Source organism: Rhynchophorus ferrugineus, unplaced genomic scaffold (genome assembly GCF_030347505.1).
Source record: "Rhynchophorus ferrugineus isolate W39M unplaced genomic scaffold, kcgeb_rfMv2 rfM2, whole genome shotgun sequence".
Taxonomy (NCBI): domain Eukaryota; kingdom Metazoa; phylum Arthropoda; class Insecta; order Coleoptera; family Curculionidae; genus Rhynchophorus; species Rhynchophorus ferrugineus.
The window spans coordinates 1,593,588-1,612,455 of record NW_027472581.1 but is presented as its reverse complement, the minus strand read 5'-3'; the positions used below and the strand labels follow the sequence as shown (position 1 = coordinate 1,612,455).

The window sequence follows — 18,868 nt, the reverse complement described above, 5'->3', positions numbered from 1 at the left end:
GTCTTATAACCTGTAACCGCCTTAATGAATGCCAATGGGTCCGAGTTTTATTATCTTAGAAACGTTATAAATTAATAAGATAATATGATAGCCGTAAATACAATATACAGATTTCGTTAGAATTTGGTACATGCCTTACTTATTTTGTTACTACTATCGCAGAGTTTATAACATTTACTAAATAGGATTTTCGATTGAAAAATTCTAATATGATATATACATTGGCAATTAATGGTATTAGTGGATTTCAAGGCAAGCACTTTTTAAAATATCACATATTATTACCAATATTGGCTACCTGAGTTGACAACTATATGTTTCTCTGAAATTCGGTCAATCTTTTAAAAATAAAATATTTTAAAATTTTGACAGCTGTTCATAAACATAAATCTTCGCATATATTAAAAACACACTATTCAGTATATTGAAATATGACGTAAAGTTAATTATAAACTATGTAATTTTCATTAACTTATTATTTAGGGTATGCAAATTTTCACGACTATATAGAAAAAGTGCCGAAATTGGTTACCCTTAAGATAAAGATAAAATTCCCAAGATATATGATATAAACAGAAATTCAGAATTTTTTGAAAATACATTTTTCAACGAATAATTTGAAAGTGTAAGGTGGTAAGAACATAGTATCATTCGATATAACATATTTTTTTATAATAATCACAATTTCCATTAACTTGAGATTATTTGAGGATAAATAGTAACTAAAATAGCATATATTCCATATATTCACCAACCAAAATTAAGTAATAATCAAAACTGCAATATCTGAAAACAAATTGAACCTTGAATGGATTGGAATAGAATCAGCAGTAATATAACAACAATATTAATGTGTTTTAAAACTTAATTAATTTAATTCCAACTAATTTTTTACATTTTAATTTTGAGTTTTTACCACTGCATCACTTACCAAACCACTAAACCATAGAATATGACATATTTCTTCCAACAACCACTTTCTCCGATACACTTTCAGTTACGTGCTAGTTCCCTAACTTTGAAGCGCTTAAATTACTTACTCGAAATACATTATTGTACTAACTGCAACTTTCAGACAAAAGCATATGTTTCCTAAAGTGATCTTTTTAATTGAAAATACAATACAACTATAAATTTACATTTTTTCTTTTAATTTTTTTCAATTGAATTAGTTTAAATTAAAACAAATTAACATATTAAATACTAATAAACATTAACGCTAAAGAAACGATAATACTAAGGCATGTTTTATTTGATACAAATTTGGCGAAGTTTATTTATATAAGGAATTGTAAATAATTAACGAGATAAATGACTAGAAAGTCAGGGAATGTTAATTATTGTACTTCATTGTCTCGGTTCCTAATATTTAATTTTAGATATCCCTTTAATCGGGTAAGTAAAATAATTCCGAGGCAATTTTTAATTTTATAGTGTTGGCAACACTTCAAAGGCCGAAAACGAAATCTTGAAATAAACTCTGATTGATCTTATTTATCGCAATATGAATCTGTCAAGTTAAATGCTGGTTTAATATTAGGTATTGTAGTTAGTTTGGAAAGGATTTGTAGTATAATTCGATATGATTGACTAACATTTGACAGGTGGTGGAGGCTCAAACCTGCATAGAGCATAGACAAATTATAATAGAAAAATTCGTTTTTTCTTTTCATTCTTGAAGACAGAATAATCTTCAAGATTTTTACCAAGCAATATTTATTTTTTATGTAGAAGGGAAGATTTTCATCGGTTGTTGGTTTTTGAGAAACACTCTTTCTAACATTTTGTTGAAATTTAATTCCCTATTACTATGATTTTGGACATCTGAATTCAAATATACTATTGTTCATTCATCTATAAGCCCTACTTCTGTTCTTTCACATTACAATGATTTCACTTACACACTATTACTGAAGTTTACGAGGTTTGGCTCTATTCAGTCTCTTGCAGACATTATTGGTTTAGCATTTTAACCAAAATATTAAATCATTATGCTATAGTTTTGTCTGTCTATTTCTAATATTTACTTGAAATATAGCATCTATAATCTAAATATATATCAATTAGAAGCTGAAATGAAAAATCTGCAGTGTGCTAAAGTTTTGTCGCCGAGTGTATATGATAAAATATTCTCATAAAAAATAATTTAACAACACTAATATATAAAATTTAAATGAAAATATGTTCGAAAGTATAAGCATCACTAGTAGCAATATTTCTTACAGTATGTAAAACATGTTAAATCATAATAAAATATCAGTATACATGTTTATTAGATTAAACTATACAAATAATGTAATATATGATTATATGCGAATAATACTGTAAGATGAATGTGTGTTATGATTATAATATATCAGGGTCAAGGAAAGGGTATTGCGGGAATATCTCTCATTGTTCCCTCAAGCTTTATTTGGTAGACGACAATTTATACTCTGCTAGTATGAGAAATGCAATATAATCATATTCATGACGCTTTCGGTCTGGATATAAATGCGCTTTATTTACGTTTCAGATGCTTTATTAAAGTTATTATGGAGAGTATTGGTGAAATATAATTATGAATTCTAATATGGAGCAATAATATTGCTGGTTAAAGATTTCTAGTTCAGTTGTCTTAATTCTGAAACATGTGTACATTATAATGTAATCCTTATTGTCTTGAAAATAGCAAAATATCAAATAATATAGAACTTCTTGCCATCATTCCGTTACTGAGAATTACAACTTTTGATTAATTAACCCAGGTAATAATATTTTACTATGAAAGACAAAATATTTTGACCATTAGCAGAAAGATATAAAAGAAAGAAGATCGAGCTTAGTTTTGATATCTTAAAGGAATATTCTAGTCTATAATAATGTACGGTTCGATTTTTTGGTTGAATTCGTAATGTCGAAGATATCCTAATCCTTTATTGTATAAATAGTGCGAGAGGAGAGGACGAAGATAATTGCTTGAAACAGTTAATTTTATATGTCATTATATTTTCCAACGGTAGTACCCTCACGTACTAACTTTAAAAAAGAAAAGGAAAATATAATTACTGAATACTATTAACCTGCAATTAATAATTTAATTTTAAACAAAGTAGAATTACTTTTGTATATGAACGGAATGGAACGGAATTTTTCTATGGAATGGAATAATACCACACAAATATTTTATCGTATTTTAATATGTTAATTGCTATTTTCAAATAATTTACTATAATAAATATAGACAATACAATAGAATTTAAACAAAACCTAAAAACTAAAGATGTACAATAACCACAAATACTTAATAAATATTAAATATATATCTAATCATAGAAAAAAAACTAATTCCTAATATAATTAAAAATAATCGGACAATAACTATTAGAGCTTCTTTAAATAAAATAAATTCTTTATTTATTATTGAACGGAAATATTGTTTAACAAAAATCGAAAGAGTAATTGAAATATTACCTATTATCTATATACAAAAATATATATATAACACAGTCAAAAGTATTTTACTATTTATCATTTGCAATTTCAATCTCTTTTAATCCCTATTGCATTAAGAATCTTGATCTTGAAATCTTGAAAATAGCGACGGAAAACAGTCACTGATAAAAAGTAGTACAATCAGTCGAACCAAAAATAGCGACTGAGACAGTCGACAGTAAAATGTAGTCAGTTACTAAACAGTCGATAGTCTATTTCAGTCGATAGTCTATTTCAGTCGATAGTTCACAACACTAATATATAGTTATATTGGGTTTTTTACATTTATGTAAAGCTTAATCTTTCAACATTATGCCCTTAAAAGGATAAAAGATAAAAATAAAAGGCCCAAACCCGTAGAATATATTTCAAGTCTTAATTACTAGTATAAAATCCACGATTTTCAATTGCTCATATTTTTATAATTAATTTGCTATACTTATTCATATCATTTCCTTGTAACAAATATTGCAAATATTATAGACGAAAATCCACTTATTTTTTCTAATAACTAGCTATGACGTCCATATCATATATATATTGTATGTATATTAAAATAGCATACATCAATGGAATCTAAAAATACGAATTAAATTGATATATCGTGACGTTGTTTTGGCCTCAGATCGTAAAAAAGTAGTTTTGTTCCAAGTTACCTAAATAGTTTAATTTATGGGTCAGTTTTGCGTACCTATATCAATAAATCGACTAAGAATGTACAAATATATGTTTGTATTTGTTGTTTTTGTAATAGAGATTTGTCCAAACTATTAACGGCTTTGTTTATATGAACTCAACTAGAATATACGTAAAAAAATATTTCGATTTGTTCGTCTGGTTAAAAAAACAACTTTAAAAATAATTGCCGCTCTTTTTCATAGCAGTATAATCCACTCATATTAATAAATTGTAGTATAATACTATGTTAAAATGATAAGTTTAATGATAAGTCAGTTCTTACTTTGATAATTAAAGCAGTTACAGTTTCTAAAAAAAAAGTGTATATATTACAGACTAAAATTTATAGGCATTGAAATTATTTTAAATAAATTATAGCTTACTTAGAAGTAAGTGTTTATTAAAAGTCTTGTTCGTCGCTAGCTAATGCTCTGTCTCATTCGAATTATTTATTCTTTACTAGCGACCCGCCCCGGCTTCGCACGGGTGCAATGCTGATACTAAATTAAATACACTGCAGAAAAAATATGAACGACTTATGAGCTCCGACTTTGCACGGGCATAAAATATATATGTCTATGTCACTCAATGAAAACATGATTAAAATCGATCCAGTATTTTTGGTTCATTCATTACTGCCCTTGGCCTGCACGCATTAAATTTGGAGTAAAACAATTCCTCTTCCCCTATACTTACTATGAAGATTTCCTGCTATCTTTGGAATATCTAAATTCATACAATTTTTATTACATTACACATTTTTAAACGCAAATTTTAAATTTGTAATATCTCCGAAAATATTTGTTTAATTTACATGCTGTAAGGAACCATATTGATCTATATTAATTGCACACTGTATTTAAGGTACTTAATTCGATAAGGATTAATGCCGTATTGCTTAAAATAGCTTCGTAAATAAGCCATTTTCTCACGTAAAAAGTAAACAATAAAAATGGTTAATGTGGGTTATCCCTAAAAGATAAACATATACCATCGCGGACTTTTTTGTAGACCTTTTTATGGTGTACAATACTGTAGTACATTAATTTGATCTAACTCGTAGGGTTAGGCAGCGTTTTTGCTAAATGTTAAATAAGCCTAAAAAAATAGGTTAATTTACGACATCACGTTAGAAACCTCTAAAATTAGCAATGTTGCCTTAGTATATTATGCATGTATTATACATATAAACCTTCCTCTTGAATCACTTTATCTACTGAAAAAAACCGCATCAAAATCCGTTGCGTAGTTTTAAAGATTTAAACGCACATAGGGATATAGGGACAGAAAAGGCGACTTTGTTTTATACTATGTAGTGATTAGAGAAGGCATGTGTCTATCAGATCAGAACATTTGGAAAATATAGCGATTGGAGTGGAGTTTTCCAAATATATATGCTTTGAGACCTGTATAGAGTCATTGTTCTTTTTTTCAATATTTTTAAATCTCCTTTTACCAACTGGGGGGCTTATCTGGACTAGACCTACAGTTTAACGTGGGCTCCGAACCACAGTCTTCGGCATTAAGCCTACCGGCTTGCGAGTGACCGACTTTAGAAATCTTCCCAGAAGCCATCCGGTCTTACCCAGCCTGGTTACTGGCGTGACTGAGATCATTTTCCTTATCGGACTTTACACTCTTGCCTAGGACAATCACAAATATTAAACACCACATAAATTTACGACAATGTCCCAGCAGGATTCGAACCCGCGGCAATCGGCGGTTTTCTGGTGATTTTTTTCCTTCGATACAGGGTTGCAGATCTCATCAAATACACAATAGGCTTTTGCTTGTGTTTCTATTAAGGTTGATGGTTTTTACGGTTTTAATGCTTTTGAATATTTGCATATTGTGAAAAAAATTGATAAAAGGGAATTTCGCGTGTTGATAAAATATTGCTTTTTGAAGAGAAAAAAATACAATTGAAGAAAGAACTTGGCTTAATACCGAGTTTCGGGACACTGTTCTTCACACAGTTTAGACGTGGTGAAATGAACACCGAGGGCGGTGAACGCTGTGGACGCCCAAAAGAGGTTGTTATCGACGAAAACATTTAAAAAAACACAAAGTAATTTTGAATGTAAATTCAAATTGAATGAAATTGAGAGACATTGAGAGATATTTTAAAGATACCAACTAAACGTGTGCATCATATCATTCACGCATATTTGGGTATGCTCAAGCTCTGTGCAAAGTGGGTGCCGCGCTAGCTCACTTTTGACCAAAACCAATGACGAGTTGGTGATTCGGAGTGGTGTGTGAAAATTAGTAAGCGTAATAAACCCGAGTTTTTGCGTCGATATGTGACAATGAATGAAACATGACTCCATTATTTCACTCTGGAGTCCAATCGACAGTCAACCGAATGGGATGCGCATGAAATAATTTTCATTGACCACTTTGAAAAAGGAAGGACCATCAAAAGCGACTATTTCATAGCGTTATTGGGCCGCTTGAAGGACGAAACCGCCGAAAAACGGCAGCATTTGAAGAAAAGGAAAGTGTTGCTTCACCAAGACAATGCACCGTGCCAAAAATTCATGAATTGGGCTTCGAGTTGCTTCCTTATCATCAGATCAGATCATCTCAGATCTCAAAAGAATGCCCGCTGGGAAGAGATTTTCGTCGAATGAAGAGGTGATCGCCGAAACTGAAACCTATTTTGAAGCAAAGAACAAATCATACTACCAAAAGGGTATCGGAAAGTTGGAGGGTCGCTATAATCAGTGTATTACCCTTGAAGGGAATTATGTTGAATAAAAAAAACTAATTTTGCCAAAAAACTGTATTTTACTATGGTAGGCCGGGGACTTTTCAATTGACCTGTTAATAATACAATGTTTCGTAATATATTTAATTAAATATATGCATTATTTATATAGAATTAACCTCCGTATAACAACAAATATTAATCAAACTATATCTAAATCTCTTAATACAAACATATTAACTTGTATCAAATCCAAATATTGAGCCGTTATCTATTTTATCGACAAGATTTATCACGACAAGTAGCAATAATGTTGGTAGTTTCGCGCCACATCAAACGTAACGTGTTATAGACCATTCGACGTGAGTTTCAGTGTTAATTGTCAGTATATTTATCAATATCCGATACTTTTTCAATACCAGATCAGTCGATGCCGTTCAGTGACGAAACCAGAAGTAAATAAGGTGCCAAAAACACTCGCACCCGAATTATTTTAAGATGTCCGCGACACGTTCGAACATTTCGTCACTCGGACCGATGCGAATTGTGTAATTCCGTAGTATTTTTATAAAAAAATAAAAAATAAACCTGTAAACTGCTCCGAGTGTGAAAACGCATCAGTGGTATGGTGTCCGACGGAAGCGTAACGTTCATTCTCGAGCCCGACTCTTGGTCTTAGTCCACCCCCATCGACCACCATCCTGGCCTCGGACGAGCGCCACACTCTCCCCCCTCGTTCCCCGTCCTTCTCCCCGCCGCCCCTCTCGCCCACCCTGGCTCCGCGGGGCTCGTTGTCGCGCACCTCCCTGGGCAACTGTTCGAGTCCCTCGCTGCTGATGGCGGCCGTTACCCCACCGTCGGGGACGCCCGAGCCGAGGCCCCCCGTGCTGCCGCGGACGTTCTCCACCTCGGTGCTCAGGATCAAACAGCACCGGAAAAGTTTCTGGGATAAATTCTGGAACGAGAGAGGAGCTCGCCGGGCGGAAGTGTAAGTATATGGGTGTTTCGAAGAGAGTTTGGGATTGTTCGTTCTATGTTCGAATGGAAAGTATTCAGGTAACTTTATATTAGCGTTAGGATTAATCGATATGTTTCGGTGGAGGGCATGATTGTTTTTAATAATCGAATATTTACACTATAACAATTAGGCCGACTACCTTCAGTCGACTAGTTTTGATTTTCACTCGTGACTAATTCAGTAAAGTGTTTTTTACGACTGAAACAGTAGTTATTAGTTTCATAGAGAAACAAAAAGAAAACTCTATAGGTGTCGTTAGAAAATAATTTTTTTGGCAAAATTAGTTTTTCTTATTCAACATAATTCCCTTCAAGGGTGATACACTGATTATAGCCACCCTCCATCTTTTCCCTCCAAAACCCTCCAAAACGATACCATTTTTGTAATACGACTTGTCCTTTGCTTCAAAATAGGTCTCAGTTTCGGCGATCACTTTTTTATTCGACCAAAATTTCTTCCCAGCGGGCATTATTTTGAGATCTGGGACCACAGAACTAGTCGCTGGGGGCTAGATCTGGAGAATACGGTGGATGAGGAAGTAATTCGTAGCTTAACTAATGGTTTTTTGTCATCGTTTTGTGACACATGCATTATCTTGGTAAAGTAGCATTTTCTTTCTTCAAATGTGGCCATTTTTTGGGGATTTCGTCCTTTAATCGGTTAAATAATGCTTTGTAATAGTCGATGTTCATGGTCCTACCTTTTTCAAGGCAGTCAATGAAAAGTATTCCATGCGCATCCCAAAATACAGACGCCATAACCTTGCCTGTCGACTGTTGCGTTTTCCCACGCTTTGGAGCAGGTTCATCGTGTGCAGTCCACTGGGATGTCTGTTAATTGGACTTCGGAGTGAAATGATTCATTTTTCAGAATTTCATCTATTGCCAAAACTCGGGTTTATTACGCTTGATCATCTTCAAACACTACTTGGAATCATCAGCTCGTCGTTGTTTTTGGTCAAAAGTGAGCTCGCTCGGCACCCGCTTTACACACAGCTTTCTCATACCCAAATATTCGGGAGTGATATGATGTACAGGTTCAGTTGATCACCACGTCTAAACTTAGCTTTAGTCTTTAGGATTGGTATTCCTTGCTGGTTGATTTTCCTGGGGCAGTGCCCGAAAATTCGACATCAAACCAAGTTTTTGCTTCAACTGTATTTTTTTTATTCCAAAAAGCAATATTTTATCAACACACGAAATTCCTTTTTGTCATTTTTTTCACAACAACAAAAGTTGTTTCACTCAAAATGCTATAATTAGCAAACTAATGATCCGACAGCTGTCAAATTTATACACGCATCTTTGGAGTGTTAAAGCTAATTAAAAACATATGGATTTAATTCAGTAGCACCATTTATGTGTCAGGCCGGGGACTTCAATTGACCTGTTATATCGGGTAATTTGATTGGCCAATTTAAATCTCCGTTATAGGCACCTGTAAGAAAAACATTTTGCTGTGAAGACATTTGATTGGCTCTTTGATAAAATTTTGCATGCAGATGCCGCACGTCACAGCCTTAACGTCACGTTTAATTGACCGATAAAATGTAAATAAAAGACAATTTAATTTCTAAAATAAATTTAATAAAGAAAATTCAGTGAATGAAATACATACAAACTGTAAAAATAAATACATCTATAATATATAAAATCATAAAGAATAACATTTGGTGAACTTTGGAACAAATCAAAATTACTTATTCAGTCTTTTCCCTTTTTCATATTTGTTTAGTATCATCAATTTAATAGAGTCTATTAGAGTTCTGTCTTTTTGTTTTCTTATACTGAAAGCAAGTGTTGAGTCCTTTCCTATTAAAATTCTGATCCTATTACCTTTAGTAATTTATATTATTATGTAGTGTAAAATTAAAAGGAGTTAAATTTACGTTTTTTAAAGATATTTGACAAAAAATATATTATATTATCATAATATTGCGGGATAAAATAAAACAGATAGCTCAAAGGCCTACTGACAGTATAATAAAACAATTTTTTGGGGCATGAGGAATTGATAATCAAGTTGCAATTTCTCAGCTCCTGGTAATTCATCCCCCATTAGTGTGAAATATAAATTATCTACAGGGTTCTATCTACTAGTATATTCTATCTAACTTATCGTTATGTTCATCCTCTTCACAATATTCTAAATGCGAACGAATCGAGGTAACAAACTTATGACCACTTTAAATACTTTATCATACATAGTAGCCGAAGGATGTGTACTCCTGGATCCATGAGCTTTAACAGCTATCTTGGTTAAGCAACCTTAAACCAACATATTTATTCGGATAATTACACTTTTTTTTTCTTTAGTGAAATGAACGATTTTATATCCAAGTAATGTAATTTACTTTTATTAGAGAGCATATTTACTTTTGTGTTTAGTTCTTGTTTGCTTCGGTGCAGTGCTTCCTTGTAAAGTAATTTTTATATCCCTGTATTTTTCCTTAGTTTGTTCTGTTAATACTTTTGCTTGATAATGCATTTGCTCTATCTGTAAAACAGTTAGTGTTCTATCTCTACTCATACATTTTAATCAAATGCTCATGAATATTCTGGACAATTACACCCATGTCTACGCACATAAATCTTTCACATTCAACAATACGATTTTCTACAATTATAAGCTCACCTTTAGTTGTTTCCACTTTCATTACCCTGTCTTTGAAATTGTCAACATTGTATCATAATAACACGTTTACAAAGTTTCATTCAAGTGAATAACTAAGCTGTCAATTTCCAATCTATCTAACAATTATTCATGATTCCATCATTCGTCAATTTCTTCTTCAATGTGTCGAGTTCATCCAAATCGAAGGTGCTATTAACCATTTCTGTTTCCAGCATGAGCAATAATAGTAAGGAATTATAATAAACATTAAGATTAATAAAAACTAGTCAATTATTATTCCAATTTTTTGTTGTCTTAACATTATTTTTATTATAACTTTGCCATAAGTTAGTTCAGAAAACCAAAATTTAAAAAACACATTCTGAAAGTTCATCTAAATACTTAAACTTCCTTAAAAAGATAAATTTTCCTGTATTTTATTATATGCTTTTAATAATTGAATTCTTTTAAAAGCAACGTCTGGAAGTTCCATTAGACATTTTCTTTACACGAATTAAATCCCATATTACCGAACAGTGTATGAAGGAATGTTCTACATCCCTCAAATGGTGCATCTCCAAGCTTTCTATGGATACTTTCAGATTAGCAGTTTCCTCTGATATAATTGTATAAAAGTATGTTTATATTGAAAAAGCTACATCATAAAGCTACATAAAAGTTTATTTCTGATAGAGCTAACATAAAACTGACTTTGATTCGTCACCCCCTTCGTGCGAGGCCGGTTTCTTTTCGGTGAATTCAAGATTATATTTTTCATTTTTTGAGATATTTTAGTGGCTGTTTTCATACTAATATTCAGTACAGTTGCAAGACGCTTAAAAGTACGTACAATAAAACCAGAGAAAACAAAGTAATAACAAATGGCGATTTGAAATTTATCAAAACAAGTAAAGTGTTAAAATATCGTTGACCGGTTATTATAACAAATATTTTGAAGAATTTTACAGTTATTTTATAACAACGACTTTCGTAGGCTGATTCGGTTACATTTTCGAACGTATCAGACAGCGTTGTGTCTCTTTTTACAGGCAATACATTAAACATCTTGATAACGTGAGTTCGCTGTTACTTTGAATAGACTATATTTCCATATAGATATTCATATATTTTGGGAAGAAACGAATTATTCTACATTATTTACGTCGGAAAACGATATCATTATAAATATTTGATAAAATCGATAAAAATAAGATGTTTTTTCCGATTTCGTTACCAAAAATGACGCCGGAAAGTTTCAGTCTGTGATCTTTAACGTGTTTTCCTTTCGGCGGAAATGGCGTAGCTTTAGCCCATAACCTCCAAATATAGCTGTTGTTTTCGTTTTTATCCGCCCAGTGGCAGAAACGAATTATCGAAAAAGGAAGAATGTAAAAGCCGAAAGGAAATCTCCATATACGTTTTTTGTCACATCGTGAACATTCTAATCTTATTGATTTTTTCTCCTCGCTTTTTCGAAAACCCAGAAAAACCCAGGATATATATGTACGTAAATGTCTTTAGTGTATTAGGATATGTAGATGCAGTTACCCAAGGCTAACAATTTTCAGTATTTTAATTTGCTTTTTACATATCGTATATACTTCATGGACTTTGCGACTATTGCGAATACTAGACATTAAAGAATTTGTTTCTTAAAAAAATTGCAAAAAATTGGAGTTGTATATAGTACAGGGGAAAATAATTAAAATGGAATATCTCTAGTAGTACTTATTCAATAAAACTTTGCTATTCTCACCTTTGAAAGGTGGCGGTACATAAAATATTTTAGATGTAATAATAGTGTTGTCAATTTACCGAGTCAAAAGTTTCTGTACTTTAAATATGGAGACTTAAGGACACTAAAACAACACTTTTACATCCGAAAATGGAAAAATAAAGCACAATTTAGAACAGAAAACAGTTTGAAACCATTGACACAAAAGTGGATACCAACAGAAGAGCAATATTAGGGTTCCACATAAATTAACAGTGGAGCAATCAATGGAATGAAGTTTCATTTATATGTAGACGCTGAACCGGAATAAAATGGTGCTATTTCGAAATAATCATGGACGATCAAAAGTTGATAAAGTATGACAATGAGTGAATGAGTAAAAAATTACAACACAAATGGTTGCACAATTTGAATTAACGCTAGGGAATTTGAGGGAAGTGTTTGATACGATTGAAAATATCTTCGTCATCTAGAAATGCTAAGAGTTTTATCGTGACGGAATCATGATTTTACCAGAAAGATGGCCGAAAGCCAGCTGTCGAAACATAAGACATGGGCTCAAAAGTCCCGGGCGTAACAAAAAAAACGCGTTTTTTTTGTTCAAAATTGGCTTTATTCACCAACATAACCTCCATCAAGAGCCACACAATGATTTTAGCGCCGCTCTAACATTTTAATGCCACTTTTGTAGAACGATTTATCTTTTGCCTCAAAATAGACTTGTCACCACTTCAAACAGACCTGTCCACTCAGAGGACGATCGTTTTGATTCCAGAGTGAAGTGATAAATCTATGTTTCATCTGTTATCACATATCGACGCAAAAATTATGGATTGTTAAGTTTAAAAATGGCCAACCGCTGTGAGCAAACAGAGCTTTCTCATAGTAATATGCTCATGCAATATAAAACCAGCACGTTCTTTTTATACCTTTACAATGTTAACTAACTCACGCAACTTCATTTTTTGATCATTCAAAACGACTTTGTGGATTTTCTACAGTGTTACCACCTCATTTGGGCGTTCACTGCGACCACATTTGAAGTCAGCAAACCAACGGTTTATTTTTATATAAAAGTTTTTATAATGCTTTTTAAGTCACTGCTTCGCTTGAACGGTATTTTTTCCGTAAGAAGTAGTGTGAAATTAAAACACGAAATTTGATACATTGATTTAAAAAATAACAAAAGTAGTGTCACTCTTAACACAATAACTCACAAACTTACGACTAGATTATAATCAAATTTTAACAAATTTCTTTTGAAAACTTATCTCCATCTATGCGTTAGGCCCAGAGCTTTTCAGTCCACTGAAAAATTTATAGTTTAGTTTTATATTTATATGAATTCACTTTGAAACTATCTAAAAAATCGAAATTATTTTGTTCCCAACCTGTTGTAATCTTTGCTTTTTTGAATATCAAGAATATTAAACTTATAAAAATTGAGCTTAAAGAATTAATTTTGTTGTATTGAAGGTAATATTGGGACTCTTTATAAACAATCTTCACAACTAATACTGAACAACCGGGTTTGATGAATCTAATTTTGAGCTCTTCTTATCTTCTACGGTCGTGTAATTGTGGCCAGCTTATTCAAATGAACCTGCAAATGCAAATGCGATTGAGTTTAAAGTAGCCACTAATATGATATGTAATTCCAATTGACAATGAAACTTTTTCAGCACAATATCTAGAGGCAAATTCAGAGGAATTTACTTTTTTAACATTTTAGACCCTCCTTTTTTACCACCTGAAATTTATCCGCCCTATTGCTTAACGTGGGCTCCAAACTACGGGCATCTGCACTAAGCCTACCGACTGACAACTGATCAACTTAGAGAGCACCCCAGCCAACCAAGAAACTACAGAACAATAGTCCACTTTAAATAAATATGGATATACATCACACATCTCAGATAGTATACTTCTGAGAATGAAATGATTCTGCATTTCTTGAGAGATGATTTTTGCAATTGGACAACTGATCAAGACAATAACTAGACAAATTTTAGTATTCGTAATCAGTATCACTTCCTTTGTTGAATTAAAGTAAATGCTGTTAAAAATTCTACTTATTCTACGAAGTAATTGCGAATGGCAATCTTAATATTAATAAGTGTTCTATAAGTTATTTCGAATATTAATTTTGGAAAAAGATTTCTTTAATTTGCAAACATTGACTGGGCGTCAATTATTCCACGAAAATTGGTCGAAGCTTTATGATCAGAATACCTGATAGAAACAAACGTGTTTATCTAATACAAGAAACGTACTTATATTAAATAATTTCAAGGTTTTTAATACATCTAGTTCTAATGTTATTATTAAAATTATTTTTTGGCAAGTTGTTTTAAAACTTTTCTATTTTTAATGTTTAAATAACTATGACATTACAAAGTCATAGGGGTTATTCATACAGCATTGTCTAACCTATATTATTCATATATATTATATATAATGTACAACATATTATTAGTGAAAATTACATTAAAACATATTTGTGGCGTTTTCATTCAAGTGCACTTGAAGTGAAGAAAAAATTAATTTGGTTAAATAAATCTTCCGCAAAAACAGAAACAGTTTTTTATATATATTTTTGTTATATTTTATAGTTTCCCTTTTACCAACCTGAATGTGTCTTTTATAGATACAGGAGATGGACAAAATAATTTGAATACCTAACATGTACACAATATTAATTTTATAATAAAGTGTTAAGACACCATTTAGTTTTGAAACAGCCACATTTCTTCGCGAAATAGATTCATAGAGTATCTGAATATTTTCTAATGGAAACCGCCAATTACTTTAGTGATGTTCGAGATGAAAATCTACTACTTCCTCTTTGCTTCAAGCTCTTTGCCTTGCTCCTGACCACTGAAGATATTTAATGAACCCCTTTTGAGTGTGTGTATGGGCGCATTATTATCTCTTAAAATTTGGCAATGTGTAGCAGCAATTTCATACTAAGAGCTACAATATTGAGAATGTCGAAATATTTATTCGTAGTAATCCAGCGTGTAATATCCATGGACTCTGAAATATTTTATATGAATATACCATTTATTTTAACTAAAAATAATAAGCCGATATTATCGTACTATAGAAATGTTACCACACTATGGAACAAAACTATTTCCTACACGAATAATTTTTCCGACGTTATAATGTAAAAGGATTACTCATAACCGTATATTTAGATGGAGGAAAACAGCCTTAATGCGGTTTAACGGTGGAAAGAAAATCCCGGCGAAATTGGATTTTTAAATTTAAAGACTTTCCAGATTATATTTTCTTAGTAGGACGTGCATTTTTCTAGTTAGTTTTAAAATCTATTTGCTTCCTTTGTGTTTTGTTACGCTACATAATATAAGTTTATTTTATTTAATTTGACGTTTTTATATACATAACATTTCAACCGTTCACATCCTTAAAAGTTCGACTACTTTTTATTCTATGATAATTAAAATATTGATTCGTACACTAGTTTCTGAAAATCCTATATAGTAAGGGTGTTGAAAATGTTTCATCTAATGAATTCAATTTTTTTAAAAAACATGTGAAAATCAACTTACAGTGTTTATATGCCACGAGTATAACCACGAGTGCTTAATATTTTATATGAAACTTCAAACGTCAATGTTATCATTTTTATAATTTTTCGAAAATATTCTGCCATATTTAGTTGCTGTTTAGTATAAAGTGTTAAAAGATTATTACAAATTACACACATATGCCTCTAAAAAGCCTTGTGATGAAAGTCTACTATAATGCTTTAAACTACTGTCTTTCAGTGCGTGAAATTTTCTAACAGCAATAAATGGCAGACGTGAGTGGGCCATAAGTGACAACAATAGTACAAGCAATTAGAAACAGATGCTTCAAGCAAAATGATAAAATTACTGAACATATTACGTTTAGTACGGAACATGAACAGATGGTGTTGATTATTCCCTTTTCATTTTGCAATATAAAGAAATAGTTGATATTTATTTTATGAAAATTTAACATTATTTTTTCACTTTTTTTTAAATTATTATTTAATGTTCTTTTAAAGGTGTAAAGGTTAAGTTAATTGTAAAGAATGTTTACAAATTTACTCTCAATATGTTATCAGTATCTGATATCTCTGTATATAAAAATATCTATTATATTATAGCAGATATTTTCAAAAAGTAAAGGAAATTTTGAAGTATTTCAAATTCGTTGATTGACTTTTTGGGAGTCGCTTTGTCAGCTACATAACATGTAGTCATAAAAGTTAACAAAAGCTATAGTTTCAAAATAAAATTAAACTGCTACTAGACAACAGAGAGAAGCTGGCGAAAATTAAAAACCAGACAAGGACCTAAAAATCTTGGAAATAGGACATTCATTTCTTCATTTGAATTGATTTGTGACCTGGTTCTAATATATTTAAAAAAAAAGATTTTTGTATCAGATCATCAACATTAATTCCTATGCGAAATATATAGGAATCTCGTAATATACATTTATCTTTATATCTCTGAAGAGCCTATTGGATTTTTCCGTTTAGTTTATATATCAGCATTCGTGTTAAAGTTTGTCTAAGATTTTGACCACCTTTAAGATTTTTTTTATTTTATCTTAAATTAGATATAGTTAGTAGAATTTTAATTTACAGATAAGTTTATTACAGTTGTTTTGTTTTAATTGCATCAATACTCCAGCAAAACGTGATAGATCCCATGTAGTTCCAAAATTAAAATTAAGTTAGACTACTTACACATAACAATACGTTATGTTGTTACTATACAAATTCGTTTACACTTACTACATGTTGTCTGTATATTGCCTCTATGTTGCTCGATTTAGCCACCTTCTTTCATATTTTAAGATGATATCTTGGATACCTCCTAGATCCATTTAATTTAGAGATCATTGTGCTGTTGTTCGTTGGTTATGCAGCGATAAGCACTGGTAATTAATCTAGGAACTTTATTTTGGCAGTATTGGATTACTAGTCAGTTTTATATCATAGTACAATCCTATAGTTATATCCTAATATTAATGAAAAACAATTTTCGTTGTTCTAAAGTCAATTCGGGAGTGTCTTCCTACTAACTATCACATTCTTTGAGTCTAATCAGCTTGTTTAGTGTGGTGTTATCTAACAAAGTTTAGGATGATGTTTGTTTATCCTCCAAAAAACGTTATAATGTTCAATAGTCATAAAATTATGTGTATTGTTCTTTAGAGTTGATCGATTATCAGTGTGATGTTTTGTCTTAATACAAACTAATATTCAGGAATTAGCTTATTAAAAAATTTCATTTTTGCTTTAGCAACATTGGAAACGTTATCTGCAAAATTTTCGGGAAAATTAATGGTAGAAAATGGGTTTGTAAAAGTTTAAACAACATTTAGTTATTTAGTACGCTTTCATAGCAGACTTTTAAAGAGTCACACTTCACCCACAGAAACTTCCAAAGGTTGCTCCTGCTGGCTGCCACTTATTTAATTGGTGACGTCTGACTTTTTAAGACAGAAGTTCGTTATTATTTGCAAGTTCATTTATAGACTGTTTATTATAAAGTATAGGAAATATATGCAATAATGGCGCTTTTGTCCACATTAACATAAAATTGACGTATGCATGAATATGTTCAACAGCGTATGAAAGATATTTAAACCGACCAGGACGAAATATTTATGTACTGCTCTTAACTGCCGCTTAAATGATCCCCTTCAGCCGCAAACTGCAGGAAAAGAGGAAGAATGTCCGCATAAAACCCCAGAAGCAAGTGAAAGGGACTGTTTGTGAGTTAATTTGCGAGGATAATGGGTCGGGTGAATGCGGGCATTTTTTTCCTGTTCATCCTTTAAAAGGTCATTTAGCAGAAATTGTTCTTGAGGGGTTTCGACAAAGGAAAATATTGATGTTCGACAAAAGGAATTCGCCATATTTAGTATATGTAGTTTATTATTCGAGTATTTCAAAATAAATATTCTGAACATTGGAAAATAATAAGACAAGATGGGCGGGCTTATATGACAAAAAACATATCGGAATAAAATATACGGAAATGGGCTGCCAATAAAAACATTTTATTATAATGATTTTCTTATTTATTATTTAGTAGTCAATATTTTTTCGCATTGTAAAAACTTCTGTCGGTTTTTTATCGTCGTACAATTTACAATTTGTCTCAACAATTAATGTAGATTTTCTGCGAAATATAACCAATAATTTTTTCAATATTAACCCACTTCTTAAAAATAAAAATTGTGAATTATTATGGTATTTTGTCATCAGTTTCACTTTAAAATAATTGAAATAACATTATAAATATTAAAAACTAGCAACATTATGTTTGGTGGAGATGGCAACATATCTCAAAAAAAGTAAGAAATTTGTCATATTTCGATCACATGCTTTTATTTGCTCATAATATACAGAACTGTTGATTATATGAAACTAACTGACCAAAGTTGATGGCATCAGTCATCAAATTTCGAAAAACTCTCTGTGTGAAGGTGAACCTGACATTTCTTGCATATGTAGAAAGCCTGGCTGTTACAGATCTTGCATCTCACCCTTGCGAATTATAATAAGATCAATTCTACCCACCCTAACTGCTCCTGGATAATCTTTGTCTGCTGGGGCGTCCAAGGTTGG

At 31.6% G+C, this 18,868-nt stretch overlaps 1 protein-coding gene across 4 annotated transcripts in view; it reads left to right on the top strand.

Moving 5' to 3' along the window:
• dnc (phosphodiesterase dunce) overlaps positions 1–18,868 on the top strand; it is a 787,050-nt gene that overhangs the window by 392,615 nt on the left and 375,567 nt on the right. The window lies entirely within an intron of this gene.